Source organism: Bufo gargarizans, chromosome 9, assembly GCF_014858855.1.
Source record: "Bufo gargarizans isolate SCDJY-AF-19 chromosome 9, ASM1485885v1, whole genome shotgun sequence".
Lineage (NCBI taxonomy): Eukaryota > Metazoa > Chordata > Amphibia > Anura > Bufonidae > Bufo > Bufo gargarizans.
Genome location: NC_058088.1, coordinates 160230737 through 160242923, shown reverse-complemented (window position 1 = coordinate 160242923; position 12187 = coordinate 160230737). Strand labels below are relative to the sequence as shown.

General features: G+C 42.7%; 1 protein-coding gene across 3 annotated transcripts in view; it reads right to left on the bottom strand.

Moving 5' to 3' along the window:
* The window catches only part of RABGAP1 (RAB GTPase activating protein 1), a 176162-nt gene that overhangs the window by 67730 nt on the left and 96245 nt on the right, over window positions 1-12187 (bottom strand). The gene's annotated exons all lie outside the window — the stretch shown is intronic.

Genomic DNA, 12187 nt, shown 5'->3' with positions numbered 1-12187 from the left:
GTGTCCATTCACACGTCTGTTCCACAATTTTGCAGAACGGGTGCAGACCCATCCATTTCAATGGGACAGCACACCGTGTGCTGTCCACATCCATAGTTCCATTCCGTGACCACGCAAAAAAGATAGAAATGCTCTGGGATATGTTCTATCATAGTGCCGGCCATGTGCGGTCCGCAAAATGCAGAACGCACATGGCCAGTGTCCGTGTTTTGCGGACCACAAAACACTTACGGACGTGTGAATGGACCCTTAAAAGAGTTGGGATCCAGTTATCTCCTATCCTGGCCGTTGCTGCAGGATGTCAGCTCTATGTAATGGCCGACTTCCCCTGCTGCTGCTGCTGATTACATCATTTGATATAAATGTATGAAGGGTTGTGTGAACTACCCGCCTGCTGCACCATAAACAGATGGAGCAGTATGTGAATGGGTTAAAGAAGCGTTCAGCGTATTTTTGGGAGGTATAATGCTAACTCACCAGCAGTATTCTAGCTGTATGATTTGGGTAATTTGAGCTTGGCTTATTCAGACACGCAAATTTTAAAATCAGGTTTTTGAATGCAGTTTTTGATGCCAAAACCAGGAGCGGATCACAAAAGGAAGGACCAATACTATTCTCTCTCAAAGACTGTACATGTGAATATGGAGGAAAAGTGAAACATAGTCGCAAAATGCTTTCATTATACAGCGTTATAAAGCGGGGAAATCATTGTTTAACTCCTCAGTAACCAGAGTACATGTGAGTTATAAGAAGAGTACTTTATAAGTAATAGCCACCTTCCTCCCATTGTCTGACTGCAGGCAATCTCTCAATGCGGCCTCTTCCACACGAACGATACAGATTGTGTCAAGATCTGTTCAGGGTTTTGCATGGAAGTTCAGTCAGTCTTGTCGGCGACTGCTTTCAGCGTTTCGTTTTTCTCCGCGCAGTTGCAGTGATAAACACATTGCATGCGGAATGCATCCAGATGCAATCCGTTTTTCACGCAAGCCCCAATTCACTTCTGTGGACATGCATGAAAACCGCAGAATATGAACATGCTACAATTTTTCTGATAACAGAAATAATGCGCGAAATATGACACTCATGTGCACAGACATATTGAAATGAATGGGTCAGAATTATGTTTCACGCATCGCTCCCGGACGGACAACTCGCTTGTGTGAAAGAGGCCTAAGGGTAGAGGTGGGAGGATCGCTCCCCCTGTAAATACAGTGGACGGAGGTCTAGCCTTGGATATCTGCAACAAACCCTCTTGAAAAATACGTTAGATTTGTCAGTGGCTAACCCGAGACTTGTGCTTATACCCTTACATATCCGTGGTACAGGGCCACAGTAATCTATGGGGCCATACTGTAACATATTTGCATTCAATTTTTAAACATCGAAACAAGATTTTATTTTTTCTGAAAACTGCTCGAGAATCCAGAAGAAGCCAAGGGAGCCAATGGTGGCATGCAGCACTGCATACATTAAAGGGAATCTGTCAGCAGTTTTGACTATGCTAAACTGAGAACAGTACAAACATAACTTTTGTGGATTTTTTTTTATGATCAGGAGTAGTGTGCACTTTTTATTCTGGCAGATCTTACTCCTAGAGGAGTGCTTCACTGTGAAGGGCCCTTTACACCGGCCGACAATTCAAGAGATTATGGCAAACACGTTAGTTAGCAATGATCTTGCGGTGTAAATGTACCGCCGATTACTTGATGAATGAGCAAAACGCTCATTCATTGGGTGATTGGATCTTTTGTGCAGCACAAAAGATAGTCTTTCCCAGTGGCAGATCGTGCTGTGTAAACACCAACTGCTGCCGGGAAACAACGAGCTAGTATGGGGCAGAGCGATGGCATAGCCAGCTAGCGATCAGCAGATTGTCGGCAAGGACTTCCTGACAATCTGCTAGACTGTCGTCCTGTGTAAAGGGACCTTGAAGTGCTCTCTGCTTTAAGCTGCTTTAGAGCCCCCCCTCTGCTCTCAGTGACAGCTGTAGTGGTCTCCTGGTTTGATGCTACAGCTGTCACTCAGAGTGTGGGGGGGGGGGGGGCAGTGAAGCAGCGTAATTTAGAGTACTTCATAGAGAAGGTCTGTCTCAAGAACACTTGCATGATCAAAGCCTTGCAGAATAAAAGCTCATACTAACACTACTCCTGATCATAAAAGCTCCATAAAAGGCAAGTTTGTCCTCAGCCCCTAACTAGTGCTTTTGGCAGTTTAAAGGGGTTATCAAAGACTGAACAACCCCCCCCCCCCCCCCCCTACGATGCCCGGACCCCTCATATTGACAATACTTACCTCGACGCTGGTTTCCTTCCAGATCGCTCCACAGCCGTCTTCGCATCTCCCCTGACTGCAGAAAACAACATTTGTCGACTGAGGGGGTGCAGCCAATAGCAGGCCACGCCAGTGACCTGCCCCCTTGTGTTTTTTATTTTTTTTAACTCCATTTCCATAGAAAACCCCCCTTTTTTTTTTTTTTTTAAAGCATTTTGGGCTTATTTAATTTTGGCAGTACTATACTACTGAAATATAAATATAAAACATGTCCTTCTTTAGCGGTCAGAGATAAAACTCCTACGTAGTTAGATAACCCATTGTTATCTGCTAGTAAAAGAGTAGATTAGTAGAATTGAGCAGATTGATAAATAGTTTTGTGGGTAAAGATTCAATAAAACTTGTAATTTATACATTTAACCCCTTAATGAATAGCTCATTTTTGTCAGTTTTTGCAACTCCATGTTTAAACATGTTTGTTTCATTCTCATGGCTGTATAAAACCTTTTTTATGCAGGGGTACCGTAATTCCATTTTGTGTGTCATTTGAGAGTACATATACAGGAAATATAATTTATATACAGATTATTATTATTTTTTGCTTTATTGTTTACACTGTTTAATCTAACACTGCATAACCTGCCAAATGAGTTGCTCAATTTATTTTCGTCACGTGGATGGCTGATAATTGTAGATTTTTTGCAAGCTATATTTTTTATTTTTTTTACATCCCAGTAAGGGATTATTTTATAATGTATATTATTTATAATGTATCAGCATAATCCTGTATGCTAATACAGAATGCTTCGTGTCTCTATGGCACAGGTTGCAGTTAGGGTCCCAACAGTGTGACTACTGAGTGTACAGTTTTTGGCTCCTTTGTAGGTCCCCAGGGCTAACTGCAGAGGGCTTACTCAGCCTCTGATCAGATCACTAGGACCCAATCAGAGGAGGAAATCCCCTTTGATCATGACAGACTGCAGCAATCAAATGGTTAAAAGGGTTGGCCCATCTTACACATTGATGGCATATCGATATGCCACCAATGTCAGATGGGAGGCCCAGAGGTGGACTTCTAGGGGTGCACCATAAAATAGCTGAGTGTTAGCTCTGCTATTTCTGGAACTCCTATGGAACGCCTTGCGTGGTGCGTTCTCCAGTTGCTTCTATGGGATTTCTGGAAACAGAGTATGCTCGCTTGTCTCTTTTCAGAAGTCCCTTAGACATTATTGTAGAGCACGTCATGCATGTGCGGCCCATTTGGCGATTATCAGTGATTGACAGCGCTCTAAGTGTGTATGCCCAGATGTCACTGACAACCCTATACACAAATTTACTCCGAAACAGAGAATTAAAGGAAATGCGTCATCAGAAAATGACCTGCTGTTTAAATCACTTAAGTTTAATGTATTTTTAAATAATTTTTGGTTATTTTTAATTTTCCATGTTATTTTTTATATTTAAACTAAAACGAAAAATCCTGCAGTTTTCACACTGGCCACTATGTGTAATAATTAACATAGTTTATAAGGCTGAAAAAAGACTTCTGTCCATCCAGTTCAGCCTGGTATCCTGCAAGTTGATCCAGAGGAAGGCAAAAAAACAACAACAGGAGGCAGAAGCCAATTTTCCTCACTTTTGGGGGGAAAATTTCCTTACTGACTCCAATCAGAATAACTCCCTGGATCAACAACCCATCTTATAAGGGCTTTACACGGGTCAATGCAGCGGCCAATTTTCCAGAAGGAATAGTTTGTTCCGGACAGTCTGCTGCTCGTTCAGTGGAGGAGACCGCAAGCATTTACATGCAGTGATCTCCTTCACTGTATGAGACCACGCGATCTGCTGCCCAGTAACCATGATTAGTGGTACCTGCACGAGTGACAGGATCACCCGATGAACGAGTGTTTCGCCCGTTCATCGGGTGATCAGCGGCATATTGTCGGGAACAATCGTTCCCGTTAATCTGCCCGAATATTGGAGCTTCTAAATCCACCTTAATCCTGCCTGTAATGATATCACCTCTGTGAACAGATAAGACAGGATCCACCACTCACAATAGGCGATTGTCCGAGCTTATCTATTCCCTCCTTGTACAATGACCTCTGCACAGGGCACAGAGCTGCCTAGAAGACTCTCCCATAGACGTCAAACCATTGTGTCTATGGACCATGGGGCTGCCGTAAAGCAATTTTCTTAATGCTGTTAAGAACAGCTCAGGCAGGATGGCCGCCCCCACAATCAGAAAATAAAAACAGATTTGAAAAAAAAGGATGTGTTACTATCCGATTTTAGCTTTAACATTTTTGTGACGCATTTCCTTTAAACCTTTAAAGTAAAAGTTTTGCTGGATCTCTACCCACAAAACGATACATCAGTCCGCCCCGCTCCTCCTGCCTTCAGATTGCATTGCATTTTCATGGTGTCAGGTTCTCTTTACAAATCACCTTACAGAAGTATAAAATAGTGAACTGTAATCTAAAAAAATCTGATAGAATATAACCAAATAAAACCTCCACGTGCTCGAATGAGTCAGTCACTTTCTACCGCGCCGTTCCGTAAATTATTAATAAGGGACTGCTCATAAATTATGCCTGCAGATGAAGGGCACATTACTTAGTGATAACAATTAGTGAACCTGCTAAACGCTGCCCTAGTTAACGGAATCATTATATTTAGGAGTCCGACCTTCTCTGTCTGGCACAGAATAAACACAATAATGTAGCACTTTTTTTAAAATCCTTCCACTTCCGGGTTTTGTCTGTGGCTCAGACATTTGTATTTGTTCGTCTCCTATCTCCATTTTTAACAAATGGGCAATTAATCTGTGCCCCAATTGTTATGAATTGCTATGGAAATTGCAAATCCTAGTCCAACGTCTGGAGCCTGATGCGCTGTGCTGGTATATGGAGTCGAATCTTTTATCCATAGTGTTATTATAGCTTGCTTCTAAAAATAACAGTCCCCTGTGAAATTGGCTTCCTCAGACATTTCTTCCCTTTTATGGCTGATGTTGCCCCACAGGCAAGTTCCTTTAGTGTTCTTTGGCAATAATATAACATCACGTAGAAAAAATAAAATAAAAATTCTGATGAAAACCGTGTGGTCAACATTTTCACTGCATTATGGAATGTTAATTAGATAGGAGAATACTTAAAATTCTGGGGAACGGCACCACTCCTGACCTGCGATGGCGGCAGAATCGTATAATGGAGGGGATTAGCAGTTTTGTTCACATAATGAGGACACTCTGACACTGGCCTAAATTATTAGCATGGAATAATGTGCTAACGTAAATTTGCAAGCGCTGGAAATGAATTAGAGTCTTCCTCTGTAATTACAGGCATGGAAATCAAAAAGCAAGTTCATAAATTGAGATCCGCCAAAAGCTAATAGGGTTTTTAACTGATGGAGTCTCTATCTGATCGGTGGGGGTCCGACACCCGGGAAGTGAACCAGGCTGAGCTGCAATACCAAGCACAGCCACTAAAGCTTGTATGGTGCTGTGCTTCGTAAGCTGAGACAAGGCCATGGTGCATACAAGAGCCTTGTCAAACAGCTGATGAGCGCGGGTCCCAGGTGTTGGACCCCCACCTATCAGATACTGATGACCTATCCAGAGAACAACCCCTTTACACTCTATCCAGTACACATGATTCCCACATTATATGACAAAACTTTTACCAGTTGCTGAACAGGGATGTTATGAGGGCAACTATTATTTTGTATTCCAGGGAGGATGTAACTTTTGAGCTCTGTTCATCCTGGAGGTTTTTTTAAGGCTATGTACAACTTTGAAGGCAATTTTGGTTTATGATTGCATTTTACTCATTTTTGGCTAAAAATCTTATTTTCAATTGGCCTTTATTAAAAATATTGAGCCATTCTGCAACAAAGAGTTAAAGGGGTTCTGCAGTTTTTTTAAACTAATAATCTATCCCCTGGATAGATCATCAGCATTCGATCGGCGAGGGTCCGACACCCTGGACCCCTGCCGATCGGCTGTTTGAGAAGCTTGGAGCTTAGGCCAGTGATACTAGTCGTGACTGGGCCTGCGGTAAACAGCGAGAAGGCCGCTGCACTACTGCCAGCGCTGCTGCCCTCTCAAACAGCTGATCAGCAGGGGTCCCGGGTGTCAGACCCCCGCCGATCAGATGCTGATGATCTATCCAAAAGGATAGATCAGTTTAAAAAACTGCAGAACCCCTTTAACTGTTTGTCTAGCTGTCCGACTGGTATTTTCACTTAGTGCCGGTCATCTAATAACCCTTATCTGTAAACAACTGAGAGTTCATAAACGCTTATTTAAGCCACATTCTTAGCAGTAAGACTACTTTCACACTTGCATTTAACTACTCCGGTGTTGAGATCCGGCAGAGGAAAACGCTTCAGTTTTGTCCCGTTAATTGTCAATGGGGACAAAACGTAACTGAACAGAACAGAGTGCTGCAAAATGCATTCCGCTCCATTTGGTTGCGTTCCCATACCGGAGAGCAAACAGCAACAAGCTGCGGTTTTCTGTGCGGCATGGAATGCGGAGCAAAACAGATACAGCATGACACACAATGCAAGTCAATGGTGCCGGATCCGTTTTCTCGGACACAATAGAAAACGGATCCGTCCCCCATTGACTTTCATTTGTGTTCATGCCGGATCCGTCATTGCTAATTTAAAGATGAAACAACCTACCGGATCAGGCAAAAACTTAAGTGTGAAAAAAGCCTTAGATAAGGATTGAGCTTTGATAAGGGTTTATAAGGTCAGAGATCAGAGATAAGGAGTCTGTCTGCCCCCCAGATGACGGAAAAGAAGGATAATCCACAGGCAGCTAGTACAGCATCGCAGCTATGTACAGAGACATTGATTTTATATTTATAAAAAAAAAAAAAAAGTTTAGCTAGAAATAAGTACAATGCAATAATAAATAATTGCCCCCTAAAAGGTGTATGTAGCCTTTAAGGTTATCTTTAGACCAGATGTGAGCAACTGAGAGCTTGAAACTCTGTGTGCTTACTGTATGCTTAAATTCTTCAGCGATGACTGGCTTCTTTTCAGATCTGATTCTAATCTCCACACTGTATCATCATGTGGTTTTAGGATCTACGCTGAATAATTCCTTTATTTGCACTTGAACTTGGTTAAACTTAAAACTAGAAGATGAGTGAATCAAATCTAAAATTCGACCCAAATGTAACAAATCCGAATTTTGTATGATTAGGAGGGAGAGGGAGAAGGAGAAGGGGGAGAAGGAGGAGAAGGAGAAGGACTTTTTCCGGCTATTGGGCCACTTTTGATTTGGGTCAAATTTATTCAGATCCGAATTGGAAGGCTGAATCGAATTTTTGTTCGCTAATCTCTAGTCAAAACAATGGAAGCTGCAATTCTATGTTTTCAAAAGTAAAATCATGCCATAGGGAGAAGGACTCCTCTGTCGGAGTCTGATATTGGCAGTTCTGTGTTATCCAGGACTTCAAAAAGAGAAATATTTAGAGGACTGATTTCTTCAAAATGAGTGCACAGTGTGGGCAGTAGAGAAAGCAAATAGGATGCCGGGCGGCATTGCTAGAGGTATAACCGGCAGAAAGAGCAAGTGTATGACCCTGCTATATAGAGAGCTAGTGATACCACATTTGAAATATTGGGGCACATTTATGAAGACAGGCGATTTAGACGCCGGTCTTCATCCCTCCTGCACTTGTGGTTCTTCCTCCGAAGTTATTCACAGGCGCCGGCCTCTACATAACTTAGGTGGCCTTTACACTTGTCTAAATCTAGGCCAGTTCCCTTGCTGGCATAGATGTAGACCATTTCGTACATCTAAAACGGGCGTAGAAAATGATCAATAAGACAAGCTTGCTTGGTCCGCCCTTTCCCCGCCCACACCCTTTTTTTTTTAGGGGGAAAAGTCGCAGATTGTGGCGCAAATTACCTTTGCTCTTCAATCTGCAATAGATATACTCCAAAAAGTGGCTTATATCTGTTCGTAAATGAACCCATTGTGTTCAGTTCTGAGAAGCTCACCTACCCCGTACTCATAAAATAGAATGGAGCCAAAGACAGGCTATAAAAAATGGTGGAGAATCCCAAGTATGAAACATATAAAGAAAGACTGAGGGCCCATTCACATGGTATCTGCCATATATACCACTGTAATGCTGGGGACCCACTGAAGGGAGCTAACCCACAAATGGATACCCGCCGCAACTTCAAGCAGCATGCATCCAGACACCTAAGAAGGGACATATCCGGCTGTAAAATGCCAGCACATTAACTACAGCACAGGTAGATACCATGCAGCGGCAGGCAAAATTTTAGAGTGGTGTCCGGGTCAAAATTCTGGCTGGCGAATTCCGTAATGTGAATGTGGAGGGCTCCTTAGTTCGACATTTTTTTTACCCCCTGTACACCAGAAAACTGGCACCCAAAAATGTAGTGCATGCCATACTTGGAGCCCCAACTTCAGGACTGTGAAGTCAGTAAGCCAAAGTTCTGACTCCAACTTCTGCATTTTATCAAAATTCCGACTTCTTCATAAGTGGCCAATATTTTAGTAATAACAGTAATTTCCAGTAATAAAATAGCGATGTCTGGTTTATCACTCACATAGAGGCCTAGGAGCACTTCACACTTGCGGCAAACCTATCTGGAAGGTTGTTGCGGCTGGGCAAAAACCACTGCATGCAACGATTTCTGTTTGGTCAAATCTCGGTATTTATGACGGGGAGCGGACAGATCCCATTATAGTCAACAGGGTCCGGCAGTATCTGGCTATTCCGGATCCGGAGAACACCAGCAGGCTGTTCTCTGTCAGAACAGCCTGAACGCTTTGCAAGTGTGACGTTAGCCTTAGATTGACAGAACATAAAATATATTTATTAACATTTCTGAACTTTATGAATTTTCTGAACATTTATATGAAAGTTAATATATAATAACAGATAATATTATTTTCAAGCTGGGGTCAGAACATTTCTACCTACTCCACCCAAAACTAGCTTGACTCTGACTCCACAGCCCTAGATTTGTTATCATCTACACCAGGGAACTCCCTGCTGGTGTAAATTTCCACTTTGATGCAAGGACTTGCAACAGATGCACCACAATTATTTAGAGGTGTATCTGACGACAGAGGGGGACAGGTAAAGACTGGCGTGTAATACGTGAGTCTTAGTAAATGTCCCCTTCAGTATATACGGCCTTGAGGAAAGAACCCAGGAGGCACAATCTTGGGGGAAGATCAGACACATTGTCAGAAAATATATTTTTCTCCAAATAGTAATAGATTCTTTGACACAAAATTTCAGCAGATGTGGTTGGAAAAGCAACGGTAAGTGAACAAATAAAAAGATAAATATAAAAAGGTAGTCTAGAAGATGGACCATGTGGTCTTTTTCTGCTATTATTCTTATATTTCATTTTTAAAAAATGAACAGATTTCAAAGGTTCTTCAAAATATACTATGTAATCAAATGTGCATCTTCATTGCCGCGGTCTCTGAACGTACGGCTGTATTACACCAACAGATTATCTGACCAATTTCTGTCCAATCAGAGCAATAGTTGGTGTGTATAACAGAAAGATCTGCGTGTGTAAACGGCCATCTGATCAATGATTGATAAGAAAATCTGTCAGTGTAATACAGCCCTAAGGCTGGGTTCACACCTGAGCGTTTTACAGCGCGTTCCTACGCGCTGTAAAACGCTCAACAAGGAGAAACCAATGATTCCCTATGGGAATGGTTCACACTTGGGCGTTTTACAGCGCGTACGATCGCGCTGTAAAACGCCCGACGCTCCAAAAAGTACATGAGCGACTTTTGGGGCGTTTGTGGCCATAGGACACTGTAGTGAATCACACAAACGCGCGTCAAACGCGCGTTTACTATTACAAAAACGCGCATAAAAATGCGCGTCAAAAACGCGCGTAAAACGCGCGTTTGCGCAACGCTCAAGTGTGAACCCAGCCTAACAACGAGCATAAACAAAAGACACTGACAATCTGGTTACTATGGCTACGTCCATGGACATTTTATGTACAATAATATATACCGTATTTATCACCCTATAAGATCCACTTTTTTCCCCAAAAATACTGTAGAGAAAAGTCCTTCATGAAGGACTTTATCGACAAAAAAATAAATAAAAAATAAAAAAATTACTGAATTGAAAACTGAACCGATCCCATTATAAATTGGACGTTAAGTTATATGACAACTCCAGCTTTTCCGTTATTTCTGTTCTTCTGCCCCTATAACGGAGCAGAAGACAGGAAAATAATAGCGACGATGTGAACAAGCCCTAACACGACCAACTAAAGGTGTAAGAAAGGAGAACTGTGCAGCTTTTAGGCTCTGCTCACATCTGCCTTGTGGCTTCAGTTCTACAAAGAGACCTTGACAGAGTGCTGGATAAACCCCATGACCGCCACCACCCGCGCCTGACAGAACCCACTGACTTACAACTGGGTCCATCAGGTAACACTGAGTTGCCTGTAGGGGATAACCGTGCTTTGCGCAGCGCTATTCTTCAAATGTGACTGCATCCATATCGAGGATCCGCAGTATGCGGACCACAAAACAGATATGGTCATGTGCATGGGGCCGTATGCATAAGAACTGTAGACGTGAAACAAAAGAACTATTTTGAATCAAGACTATTTGACAAGTTGGTTATTCTCTTATTCTGGATGCACAAGTCCAAATGGTTAACATATCGGGGGACATGTAGCATTACATGCTATTCATTAAAGCAGATTTCAGAGAATGTTGCTCCAGTGAAGTTGGGTGTTCATCTAGCCACATGACCACTGCAGCCAATCACTTGCCTGTCACGTGGGTAGATGAACGCGTCATTACCAGAGACCAGTGAGTAAGTAATTGGTGAGGGATTAAACAGTTTGCATTGATTTTTTATTTTTTTTCCGCTTTTTATTTTAGCCCAATTCCTGCCACAGTTTTTACATTCGCAGAAGGCCCCTTTAAATAGGAAACCTACATATGTCCCACAGAAGTCAATGGGTACCAAATGACTGCTCTCTACAAGTGGAGGTTGTATGAAGCAGTAAGGGCTCTTACACACGAGCGGATGCCATGTATGGAATCCGCTGCGTGAAAGACAGCCAAGCCCCGCTCCGGACAGCAGAGACTCGGAGCATTAACATGATTGATAATGCTCCGTGCCTTTCTGTGATCTTTTTACTACAAAATCACAGTGACAACTTTATCTCATTGTGATTTTGTAGTAAAAAGGACACAGAGGCACAGACCATTATCAATGATGTTAATGCTCCGTGTCTCTGCTGTCCGGAGCGGGGTTTGGCTGTCTTTCATGCAGCGGATTACCCGCACTACATCCGCTCGTGTGAAAGAGCTCTAATATAGTCATGCGCATTAGCCCCTTATTTGTCACCATGGTACCCAAATACACAGGCACAGAAGCGAGTGCCTCGTCTCATAGACAATGGCTTTTCTTATTAAGCTCTGCATGGTTTTTTTAAGTATTTTCAGCCCCATTCACTTTAATGGGGCTCAGCGCGATACCAAGCACAGCTGCTATTCAATGTACGGCGCTGTGCTTGGTGAGCACGGAGAAAGCTGCGGCACTCCAGGAACGCTGGTACCTTTTAGAACAGGTGACTGGTGGGGGTCAAGGCTGTCGGACCCCCACCAATCTGATACTGATCACCTATCCAGAGGATAGGTCATCAGTAGAGATGGGCGAAGTATTGTACAATTCTATTCTATTCTATTTGCCTGCGCTGCTCCCCGTCATTGTACCTTTTAGATGCCAAAATCATACATAATCGCGGAATCCGATAGTAAAAATACAGTGTAAAATTAAGAGAAAAACTAATTAAAACATACTTACCTTCTCCATTTGCTTGCGACAGGCCGCCCGCTGCCGCCTTGCTTGAA